At 36.7% G+C, this 13,027-nt stretch overlaps 1 pseudogene; it reads right to left on the minus strand.

Annotated features, from left to right (window-relative positions):
* Nucleotides 1-2,125: 2,125 nt before the first annotated feature.
* LOC100609881 (high mobility group protein B1-like) lies at nt 2,126-12,605 on the minus strand (annotated as a pseudogene).
* Nucleotides 12,606-13,027: the final 422 nt, after the last annotated feature.

Below are 13,027 nucleotides of genomic sequence, written 5' to 3' on the forward strand. Positions count from 1 at the left end.
TTTTGGTCAGATTTGTCAAAAGTTGGATTTATAAATTAAATCTGTGAACTATTTACTTAAAAATATCACTAGCAAAATGCATGAATGTATAATAAAGCCCATGAAGCCACTTAACTAAAAACATTGAACCTTTTAAACGTAAACTTTCTTCACTAGGTTGGGGCCTGCTGGCTCATATTCTTGCCCAGAGGAATTTCTATTGTTTTTTTCCTCTGAGCCATTGAGAATAACAATGGCAAGAATGTGTTGACATGGCATGGTGTGTTCTGGTGCTACTGGGTGGGACCTTTGTCACATATCCATTTTGTAAAATTCACTGAAGGAAAAAATGCTGCAACATGAATTTCTATTCCTTCTGGTAACTGTGGCCATAGCAATTGCCTGAGACAAAATGGGCAATTGACTTCCTTTTCCCCAAAGTGGACATAAGCTAACAACATACTCTGGGGATGTAAACATTAGCTACTGTGTTTTATATTTTTTGATCTTCCAAGGTTTTTGCTTATGATGGGAAGACTCACACAGGGGCAGATAATAGTGGGCAAAACATTTTCAATTAGTAACAAAGTACATTCAGATTTTCACATGAAGAGGTTTTGAATACCTGAAACTTTGGAGTATCATTTCCCTGCTAATACTGGCATCTATCTATCTATCTATCTATCTATCTATCTATCTATAGATATATGCCAATATAGATATATGCAGATATATATATAGAAACAGATATATTCAAATTCCAGTAAAATGATAGGGTCATACAAATATATTCAGTTGACTGTGCTGTTTCAGAGAAGTTCAGGATAAGGTCACATATGAAAAGTGAGCCTGAGCTGCATTCTGGAGAAAACGCCAGTTTGGAATTTCCATTTTTAAGACACCCCTCCCCCCCAGCCAATAAAATATAGGTTATATGATTCCAGAGCTTTCAGTCAGAAAGGTTTCCTTTCAGGGCAGTAGGAAAAAACTGCAAGTTATTATAGACCACGGTATATATTTAGGGAGAATGGGTAGTAACACATAATTTCGACTTATTTCTGGACTCAATTAATGTGATTCCATATTATTTCAGACCATAGAGCAAAATTATCTGATAGAAGCTGATTCCTTTCCCAAATGAACCGGACTGTCATTTACTTTGATCAGTATTTTCTATTGGAACTACTACCAGCCAGATATTTTAAGAAAATAAAATCACATTTGTCTAATCCTATTGCAAATTAATAATACAAATAACAACTTAATAACACAAACTTGCAGGATATGTGCCTGTGCTTTCATTTTCCTGTTAGTTGGGTTTTGGTTGATAAGGGGGGATTGCCCATTAGCAGTTATCTGTCTGCACAGCCATCCTGGAATGTTCTAATGACTATCTACTTTTGTGATGTCACTGGTTAGATCAGTTAGAGTTGATGTATGGATTTGCATATCATGCTTTCAACTCCCAGCCACCTTGAAATTGAAATTAATTTTTTTCTGGTTACCTGAGAATTTATGCAACCCATAATTACCTGTAGCCCAGAGGCTAGAAAATGTGGAAAGTTTAACTAAATATGGCTACCCTCTTAAAGGAAAACAACAGACATTTACAGGAGGCATTTAAATAGGTTGAAATGTTGTCCGAGAAAAACTTGAGAATTAAGATTTTTTAAAAACAACAAAAAAACTATATTTACTTAGAAGCATTCAGAATGTCAAAAAAAAGCTACAATTTTTTCTGCAATTACAGAGTAGTATTTACTACTACTCTGTTAACAGAGTAGTTAACAGAACAATTTCATGTAATTATTTCAGTGCATCTGAGACAAATGGGGATGAGAAAACCCCCATCCCTGTATACGATTAATCAGTGCTGTGTACCAAGAACCTACTTTAAATTTCCGTGACAATTTACAGCTCCCATACTGTACCAGGCAAGGTTAGTGTCTACTGAAACTACCACCAGGACAGAGCTATCTAAAGATACATTTGGTGATGTGCTAATTACACAAAATAAAGACACTGTGCAGTTTGAAAATAAACCTTAGACAGCACCACATTTTAATCTTTTTTCTTTAAAAGGAGTGAGTTGTATACAGGAGGATTAAATGATTTATAGACAAGAAAAACAACTGTTAGAACCAACTCATTCATTATGATCTTCATCATCTTCATCTTCCTTCTTCTCATCCTTTTCATCTTCCTCCTCTTCTTACTTTATCTTGCTTTTTTGCAGCCTTGATGACTACCTTTTATGCTGCATCAGGCTTTCCTTTAGCTCCATGTACAGCAATATATTTTCCATATTTTTCCTTCAGCTTTGCAGCCTTCTTTTCATAAGAATGCATGTCATCTGCAGCAGTGTCATTCCACAACTCTTGTTTCTTCACATCTCCAATGGATAGGCCGGGATGTACTCCTTTGACTTTCGAGCAATACTCAGAACAGAACAAGAAAAAAGCTGAAGGAGGCCTCTTCAGTACATTGGAATCCTTGAACTTCTTTTTTATCTTCCCTTTAAGAGGGCTATAGGTTTCAATTTCTTTCTTAACGGGTCTTGTTCACCTTTGACATGTCTGCAAATTTTCTTTTTTCTTTAGCAGACATAGTCTTCCTCCTATCTGAGCACTTCTTCGAAAACTCTGAGAAGTTGACTGAAACATCTGGATGCTTCTTCTTGAGCTCCTCCTGACAAGTTTGCGCAAAGAATGCATATAATGACATTTTGCCTCTCGGCTTCTTAGGACCTCCTTTGCCCAGGCTTAGTTATCTTTCCTCAGCGAGGCACAGAATTGCTCAGTGCCCATTCAAGTCTCAAGTGCCCCAGTGCTGTCTCTACAGAGCTCAGTGTACTGTCAATTAAGATTCATAATTGATGGTGAACTACACATTTTAGAGGGCACATGCTGGCGCCCTCCTACTAAGAGGAATAGTCAAGATAGTCAGCATGCAGGAAGAATTTATCTTAGTCAAGATGAATGGATGTGTTCTCATTCAATCAGATGAATGAAAAAAAAAAAGAGTTAGAATTGAGAAATGTGCTTTTCTTTACATTGTCTGGTTAGTTTCCCCCAGATAACACCATTGAGCGGGTTAAAAGATGTGCCTCCAAGATGAAGAAAAATTGAAGTCTACAATATAGACTATCATGGCTCTCAAAGTGTTTGGGGTAAAAAAAATAAAATAAATAAATGAATAACAGTAATGCGGTAATGGAGAGAGCTGATCTGCCCAACCCACTGGAAATGACCCTGAGCATAGCTCCTTGGTAGGGAGTTTCCCAGACAGAGTGAATTGATGAGATGTGATGCTCATGAGAGGATTAGACCAGCCCCATGCATCTCAGTGGAGACATTGCTACTACAGCTATTATGGGGTAGCCACTCCCCAGGAAGTACTTCATGGCCCAAAAATAACTGATATCTTTCAGAATTGTGACCTCTAAGATAAGGCATTATGGGCCTCTTTTCTGCCATCTAAAAAAAAATCAAATAGATGCTCTCCTGAATAAATGTGATTGCATACAAATTACTTAGTCAAAAATGTGTTCAAAGAAAAGAGTGTAAAACAAGTAAAAGCACTTAGCAAATATTTGTCACTTTTATCTTTATTATATCATATAAATATCTACTAAAAATAAGAAAAGCCTTAATAGTTTCAATAGACATGCATAAAATGTATAAATAACTAATCAATATTGAGAAAATGGAAACATTTTCAATATCAGTAATAACGTAATATAAATGAAAATGTCATTTCCTGTTAAAAAATAAAAGGGATATTCTCACCCTATTAATTGTAGCACAGAAAAATTATTAATGGAAATTATTTTCTAGTAATCAATTTGTCAGTTCAGTGTGATGGAAGCTCCATTCTAAGTCAGTACAGCCAAGAACCCAAGATTCCTGCCCTCTGCTCCAAGCTCCCAGTTAAGAGCTATGGTATCTCCCCAAGTGGGGCAGGAAACCAGCATTTCTCAATTTCTCAAAACCTGGCATTTCCCAAGTGGGGCAGGAAACCAGCCCCTTCAATTTTGTGCTACAGAGGCTATATTCTAGGTGAGTGAGGCCAAGAGGTTGGAAAAGGGCTTTCTCTACCCAAGCCCCTCTCAGGGTGAAGGCTGTACTCCAGGGGTAGCAGGCCAAGAATGCTGGGGCCCCAGTCTACCTCACCGGAGATCACTTGCAGGGAAAAAGTTCAGTCCTTGGAGAGGTAAGTTAAGAAGACTAGATGCCACTGTCCCTGCTGGGTGGCCTGCTCTTAAAGCAGGGCTATAACTCCATCCTGTTGAAAAAGTTCAGAGATTTTGCCCAGCAGGGAGAAGCAGGCCATAATAATACAAGGCCCTAACGCTCTCCTCAGGGAACTGACTTTATTTAGAACAGATGATGGGGGAGTTCAAGCCTAATAACACTTTTGGAAACCATGAGATTTTGGTGGTAAGAAATAAAGAGGAGGCTGGTAGTTCCATGAGAACAACAAACTAAATATTATACAAGTCCAGCTAATTTATTAGAATCAGGAACAGGAACAGCTAAAAAGAGTACTATTCAGGTTCAGAACTAACCTCCAAGTCTGGCCTCAAAAAGTATCCCTTCAAAGACGCTCAAATTTAATTGGATTAGACTGAAGCAATTTATGTCCCAGGGAAATGTTGAAAACAATAGAGTAATCAGATAGCAATAAATAGAAGCTAACAACTGGGTGTGATACCTAAAGAGGCAGATAGTTAAGAGAGATCAGGGAAAAAGACAAAAAGAGACCTTGCTGAAATTACTATCATAGCAGGGCACCTGTGCACATGTCCAAGGCTGTGCCCTGTGAGGTGCAGCATCAGAGGCTTCATACTGCTAGAGATACAGACACCACTAAAATAGTCCAGCCATGTTACTAAACAAATAAACAATAATCTGGTATACGGAGTGGGGAGGGTCAGTATTTAGAGCTGTTACACTATTTTATCTAAAATATCAATTTTTGACAAAAATTATGAGACATGCAAAGAAACAGAAAAATATGACTCATATGCATGTGGGTGAAGACGGGAGTGGGGTGAAACATTCAGAAATTACCATAAGAAGGCCCATATGTCAGACTTAACAAAGACTTCAAAGCAGCTATTACAAACGTGTTCAAAGAACTAAAGCAAACCATGATTAAAGAAAAAAAATATGATGATAATGTCTCAACAAATAGATACTATCAATAAAGAGAAACATTATAAAAAGAACCAATGGAAATTTTGGAGTTGAAAAGTAAAAGTGAAATGAAAAATTCACTCAAGGGGCTCAACAGTACATTTAAACTGGCAGAAGAATCAATAAGCTTAAAGAACAATTGGTAGAGAGAGATGATGTAATCAGAAGAACAGAGAAAAATTAATAAAGTGAAAAAATAATAAAGAAAAATGAGAAATGTGGGACAGCACTAAGCTTGCCATGTTTGTTGGTAGAGTCAGAGTGGAAAGAGGAAAGTGTAGAGAAAATAATCAAAAAAAGAATACTCAAATTTGCTGAAAATCATTAATTTATACTTCATGTAACTCAAGGAATTCCCCATAAGATAAATGGAAAAGATCCATACACAGACACATCACAGAGAAAATGATGAAAGCCAAACATAAATAGAACATCTTGAAAGCTGTAAGAGAAAAACAACTCCTCACATACAAGAGAATAATATTAACAACTGACTTCTGATTAGAAACAATGAAGGCTAGAGGCAGTAGGATAACATATTAAAATTGCTGAAAGAAAAATAAATGATCACTAAGGATCTGATATCCAGCAGAACTATCTTTGAAAAGTGAAAGCAAAATGAAGACATTCCAAGACAGACAAAACCTAAAAACATTTTGCTAGAGACCTCCATTGCAAGAAATACTAAAGGAAGTTCTTTCAAGCTAAAAGCAAGTGACACCAGGCAGTAATTCAACGCGTGTAAAAATTGAAGCGCTTCAGTGAAAACAATTATATAGGTAGTTATAAAAGATTGTAAAAACTACATATTTCTCCTTCTTCTTTTAACGGATCTAAAGTCACAGTGTTATTGGCCTATATATGGAAATATAACCTATTTGACAATAATAGCACAAAGAATTTGGAAGGGGGACCCACTTTTATTAAAGAAATACCACCACATGGTAACTTGAATCCACAGAAAGAAATGAAGAGATCACGAAAGAGTAAATAAGAAAATTAAAATTAATATAACAAACTACATAAATATAAACTAGATCTTTTTCCTTCTGTCAGCCTCTTTAGAACACATAATACAAAATAATAAATACAAAAATGTATTATTGGCTTTCTAACATATGTATATATCATACGTATGGCAACAATAGCATAAAAAAATGAAGGAGGAGAAAAGAGCTATATAGGAGTCACAACTCTATATCTAATTTGAGTAGTGTTATTCATAGTATACATCTGAAGGAGATTTCTATAAGATATATATGGTAAACCCTAAAGCAACCACTGAGAAATAACTTTAAAAAATAGTGAAAATATTATTAAAGGAATTAAATATGAGTAAGTCTTTGTGACTTGGGTTAAGTAAAGCCTTTTTAGATATGACGTTCAAAACACAAGCAAAGAAAGAAATATAGATAAATAGTTCATCAAAATTAAAATATTTTGCTTTTTAAAGGGTACCACCAAGTATGTGAAAGGACAACCCACATAATGCAAGAAAATACTGCATTGATAAGTGACTTGTATTTCTAATGTATAATAAGTTGTTTTTTTTTTTTTAACGAAAGAAGGATTTGCTTTGTCACCCAGGCTGAGGTGCAATGGCATGATCATAGCTCACTGTAACTTCAAACTCCTGAGGTGAAGCAATCCTCCTGTCTCAGCATCTCAAGTAGCTGGGACTACAGATGTACACTGTCAAACCTGGTTAATTTTTAAAATTTTTAGTAGACATGAGGTCTTGCCATGTTGCCTAGGCTGTTCTCAAACTCCTAGGCTCAAGCAATCCTCCCGCTTTGGCCTCCCAACATGCTAGGATTACAGGCCTGAGCCACCATTCCCAGCCTGAAATCTTACAATAAAAGACATAACCCAATCAAAACATGGATTAAGGAATTGAAGAGACAATTCTCCAAAGGTGATTAAAAAAACAGATAAAAGATGCTCAGCATCATTATCCATCAGGGAAACATAGGATACATTCAAAACCACAATGAAATACCTCTGCATGCCCACTAGGATGGATTTAATTTTTAACAGGTAATACTAAATGATGGCAAGTATGTGGAAAAATTAGAACACTCATCCGTTGTTGGTGAGAATGCAAAATGATTAAAAAAAAACCAGCCTGGCAGTTTCTTAAAAGGTTAAACATAGAGTTACCATATTGCTCATCAACTCCACTCCTAGGAATACACCTAAGAGAAATGAAAACATATGTCCTTACAAAAACTTATACATAAATATCCATAGCAGCATTATTCATGATAGCCCCAAAGTGGAAACAACCCAAATGTCTATCAACTGAGGAATGGATAAACAAAATGTGGTCTGTGCATATATAAATATACACACACATACACATATACATATATGTAATTCCATTTATATTAATTGTCAGTAATAGGCAAATCTATTGAGACAGAAAGTGATTAATGATCTCCTAAGAATGGGAAGACTGGGGCAAAATGGGAAGTGACTGCTAGTGGGTATGGGATTTCTTTCAGGGTAATACTAATAGTCTAAAATTTATGGTGGTAATGCTCGCACAACTCTGAATATACTAAAAACTACTGGATTGTGCACTTTAAATGGATGAACTATATGGTATGTGAATTTTGTATTGATGAAGCTGTTTTATGTAAATAAACTAATTAAAAGTATTAAATACATACAGCCCTTATTACAAAAGCTGCACCAATATACAACACTTCCTTCTCTATAGAAGTAGACTATTTCATAAACTCCCTATAATGTTAGATACCATGATTCCATGAAAATATTTAAAAATAAAGATTTCTATAATGGCAAGTTGCATGTAATTAAGTAGCAAAGTATGAAGAGATCTCAAGAATGAGAAGAAAGTGGCAAGATCCAGATTTCGGCAAGTCTTGGGGAGGGTTGTTCTGGAGAAGATGAAATTTGATGGAATCCTTAATGGATGGGGATCACTATTAAGTAACAATGCTCTCATGGATAATCATGTTTTGTTTTAAAAATGCTTTTTTCTTTCAAGTAGCTGCTATTTTGTCAGGCATTTTTTCATCACACATGAATTTTACAATGAGAATACCACTGTTTTTGAAGAGGTAATTTTGCTAATTTTTACACAACCAGTATGTGGCAGAGTAAAGATAGAGTTCAGAAGTACTATATCACTCTGTGTTAATTATTGTTGTTTAAAACGCTGTATGATTCACAGAACATATTTTATTAAAACAGTTTTCATAGTATTTGAGTCAAAATGAAGAGAAAATTGAAATTCATGCTGAAAGTTATTAATTTATGGATAAATTCCAAAATTCCCAAAGTTCCTGAGACTTTCAAAAATATTAAGCCTTAAAATAGTAGATCATTTTAGTAATTTTTCCAAGTGAAAGTAATGTAATTTTTTCTCTTCCTGGACAGATATAAGTGAAAATTTTTATTTCTTGTTTAGTTCTTTAAAAAATAATTGTATTAGTCTGGTAAGTTAGGAAATAATATTCATATCTAAGAAACATCTTAAGAGGTTTCTTCTCTCTCAGGCTGGAACATGTAACATATCGAATACTTTTTCAAATCAACATATTATGGCAATGTCCCTTATGTAAATAAGAAGTCTTAACATAAGCAACATATAATATACTTAAATGTTACACTCATCTTTATGCTTTAGATAGTAAAGGGAGAGAAACATCAAAACTTGTGAGAATTTTAAAAATTATTTAATTGTTTGCAGTTATTTTCGTACAGACAGAAATTCCCCAATGGAGACATAAACCAGCAATGGAATTTTGACAAGGAGGTTTGCGTTATTCCAATTATAATTTAGGTCACAAAGAATAATAAATATATTGCTTGTAACTTCCTGCTTGTGTGAATCCCTCAGAATCCCTTCCTATAGAATGGAATCTTTGATGAGGTCATGCCTTTGCAAACATCATTTCACCAACATCTGGTAGAAAGATACCTCGGGTTTGATTCAGACAGGTTGATTTGGACAGACTATGCTAATTAAAGGGGAGAGAAAGGGTGTCCTCCAATTAGCATAACCAAAGCTTAAACAGACTAGAACTTTACTTTTATGGATTGACTTATTTAACATTTTACAAATTTATAGACTTGTCTCCATTCACTTTATGGCAACCTGAACGATTCCCAGAGAGGCAAAATGCCCAACATGTCTTTGAGAACAGACATGTAGATTGCGTGCCAGCTGTCTATGTCTTTTGATATAAAGGGGAGATCTTTCTGCTTTTGAATTTGCAATGACTTATTCTTTTTGGCCAGCATAACAGAGATATCATGGATCAAGATGAAAGGTAGAAAGAGTAAAAGGTAGATCACAGGAAGCAATTACAGAACAGTAACACAGAGCAGGAAATGCTTGTTTAGATAAATGAGGCATATTAAAGGCTAAATGTCATTCATGGTGACTCCCATCTAGAAAGGATTTAAAACTCTAGGTTGAGATAAAAGCACATATGGCTTTTAAAAATACATGGTTAGCCAGGCACAGTGGCTTTCCCCTGTAATCCCAGCACTTTGGGAAGCTGAGGCCGGCAGGTGGCTTGAGCTTAGGAGTTGAAGACCAGCCTGGGCAATATGGCAAAACCCTGTCTCTACTAAAAATACAAAAATTAGCCAGGCATGGTGGTGTGCCTGTAGTCCTCACCTGAGAGTTCAAGGCTGCAGTGAGCTGTGATCATACCACGGCACTCCAGCCTGGGTGACAGAGTGAGACCCTGTTTCAAAAAAAAAAAGAAAGAAAGAAAGAAAGAAAGAAAAAAGACATGATCACACAAGTACAATCCAAAGCCTTTAAAAAAAAAAAAAAGGTTATGTAAGAAAGATGTCATTAATTAAACTCCCTTCCCACATACATACCAAAATGAATGACTACAGAAAAGCCTAATGCTGGAGAAAGACATCTCTGGGCTTCACTTTTCTTATCTAAAAAAAATCATAATAAAAATACTTGCCAGCTTGAACTCGTGACCTCTGAAATTCTTCCCAAATTAGTTTTTCTGATTCTGGGTAAGATATACTTATTATAAGTTCAAGGTGTCACATCTACCAGGAGTATATGAATTTTCATAAGTAATGAAGAGCCTTCAAAGCTCAATGGGGTGAATCTCTAAGGATGAAATGTCATGCAGCCTGACAGGTTTGTGGTGGACATGTATGTGTGTGGTGGGGAGGAGGGGGAAAGTCTTCCCACCACCCTTAAATCATACGGCCGTTTTCCAAGCAATCCCTAACAAAGAGTTCTCAAGCTTAGCTTCACATTAGAATCTGGGGAGCTTTAAATAATCCTGATGCCCAGGCCACACCACAGACCAATGAAATCAGGATCCCCAGGGATGGAATCTGCACATCAATATTTTTTACAGGTTCCTAGGGAATTCCAATGTGCAGCCAATGATGAGCAACACCACGTCATGCCTTTAGTTCACAGAGGAGAAAACTGAGGTCCTCTGAAGTTAAATGATTGTGTTTATAGGTCAAGTAGTCATTGATGAAGTCAAGACAAGAGTCCAGGTCTCTCAGCTCCTAATTCTCTTCTTTTCACCATACTCTTGTCGTCCTACCTCTCCTTATTTCATATTGTTGCCTTTGAATTGGCCTGTGAGCTTAATTTCAGATCTTTCATTAGGTACTTTTACATACCCCATGCAAAGATGTGAGCAGCCTCTCCCAGTGCAATTTTCGCATATTATTTTCGTCTTCACAGGCATTGTTTTTCTAGGCTTGCCAACTTAGAGGCCACCCTAATTCTTCCATTTTATTAATGAGAAAATTGAGGCCCAGAGAAGTTAAGTGTCTAGCCTAGAATTACTCCAGTAAAGAGTAAAGTCCAGAACTGACATTGTTTATCATCTTATCTAAGTTGCTTCTACTCTTCCAAACCCCCAACTTTGATGATGGGAATTCTTTGCAGGAGAACTGGCACCTTTCATCAAAAAGCTAAAACACATTTGTCAGAGGAATAGAAGAGCTGAAAGAGGATCAGGTAGCGGCTGCCATTGCAGCAGCTATCTTTTTATGTTTGGAGGTTAGAGGAGAGTCCAAAGCACTGCTGCAATGCACAAGTTATTGCTTATATGCGAACTCAGCTGGTTTGCAGGGCAGCAACCCAGCCCACAGCTTCTCCTGCAGGACACTTCTTTCACTGAAGTTGGAAGCCTGGGAGCAGTGAGAGGCCACTGCAGGTTTTTCTTCCTTAAGGGTTCCAGTTCAGCCTCACAGGTTCCAGATTTCCCTTGCTTTCCTCTCAAGTCCACTCTTCCTTCCTAATGTCCTGCTTTTTGAACTTCTGATTCTAGCACCAGACACAGAAACAACGAACAATAGCCTCAAATCAACTATGTACCACATTTTCTTTATCCGGTCTATAATGGATGGGCATTTGGGTTGGTTCCAAGTCTCTGCTATTGTGAATATGCTGCGATAAATATACATGTGCATGTGTCTTTATAGTAGAATGATTTATATTTCATTGGGTATATACCCAGAATTGGGATTGCTGGGTCAAATGGTATTTCTGGTTCTAGATTCTTGAGGAACTGCCATACTGTGTTCTACAATAGTTGAACTAATTTACATTCCCACCACCATGGAATACTATGCAGCCATAAAAACGAATGAGATCATATCCTTTGCAGGGACACAGATGAACCTGGAAGCCATCATCCTCAGCAAACTGACACAGGAACAGAAAACCAAACACCACATGTTCTTACTCATAAGAGAGAGTTGAATATTGAGAACACATGGACACAGAGAGGGGAACAACACACACCATGGCCTGTTGGGGGTCGGGGGTAAGGAGAGAGAACTTAGAGGACAGGTCAGTGGGTGCAGCAAACCACCATGGCACAGGTATACCTATGTAACAAACCTGCACGTTCTGCACATGTATCCTGTTTTTGTTTTTTGTTTTTTGAATTAAAAAAAAATCTAAAAAAAAAATTGACTATGTAACCAGTTCTGATAATTACACATGGCCAAACCCCCATAGTAAATATTACATTTACATCTCCTAGGGGTTATGCTTTTTTTTTTTTTTTTTTTTGATGGAACCCTGTCTCACAGAGGGGCTAGGACTCTATAATTAGAATCAATTGGCATCACTATCTTAGCCATGATTCCCTTTTGTCTTCAGGCAAAAAAGTGGCATTGGAAAACCCAAGACCTGCCAACACTGGGTCTTCATGACCTTTTGACAACCTGCTGGGAAAGAGAAGCAATTGTCCCCTCTCTATGTTGTCACTGTCTCCATCCCTGTCTATTAAGTCTTACAGTGGCCTGTTTTGCACATTTGCTTTTACCTGCCTGGACCTGCGGCTGTAGTTTGCATCCTCCAGTCAGCTCAAATTCAACCAATGTTTGGCTTTTCCCATAACCTTTTTCTGATACCGATTTGACGATTTCTCTGATTTTTTTCATGTTGCAGATTTCCATGAATTTTCTATGTCCTCAAGCATGCTTGCATTGCTACTAGCTTTCTCACTTGTTCTTCTCTTTACTTTTTGTTAAAATTTGAATCTTGAGTTTAGAAGGTAATCATTCTTAAACCTCTTTTTTTCTATGGAAGGAGTAAGACAGAGTTAGGATTGTAGTAGAGGCTCACTAAATAGCTGTTAATAGCTCTTTATTGAAGGCCCATTGTTTATGTATTACTATGTTTGTTGGTTTGAAAGAGTGCTGATAATTTGCCTTTGTGCACATGCTTTAAACAGGGCAATAGCATTAACCTAGAGCAACTGCTGTCTGCCTTTAGGACGTCTTCATAACACTCACAGATCTGGTTAGTTTTGTTAATTAGTTGAAGACAGACAATGACTACACACACACAGTTGCACACACAC

Source organism: Pan troglodytes, chromosome 7, assembly GCF_028858775.2.
Source record: "Pan troglodytes isolate AG18354 chromosome 7, NHGRI_mPanTro3-v2.0_pri, whole genome shotgun sequence".
NCBI classification, from domain to species: Eukaryota; Metazoa; Chordata; class Mammalia; order Primates; family Hominidae; genus Pan; species Pan troglodytes.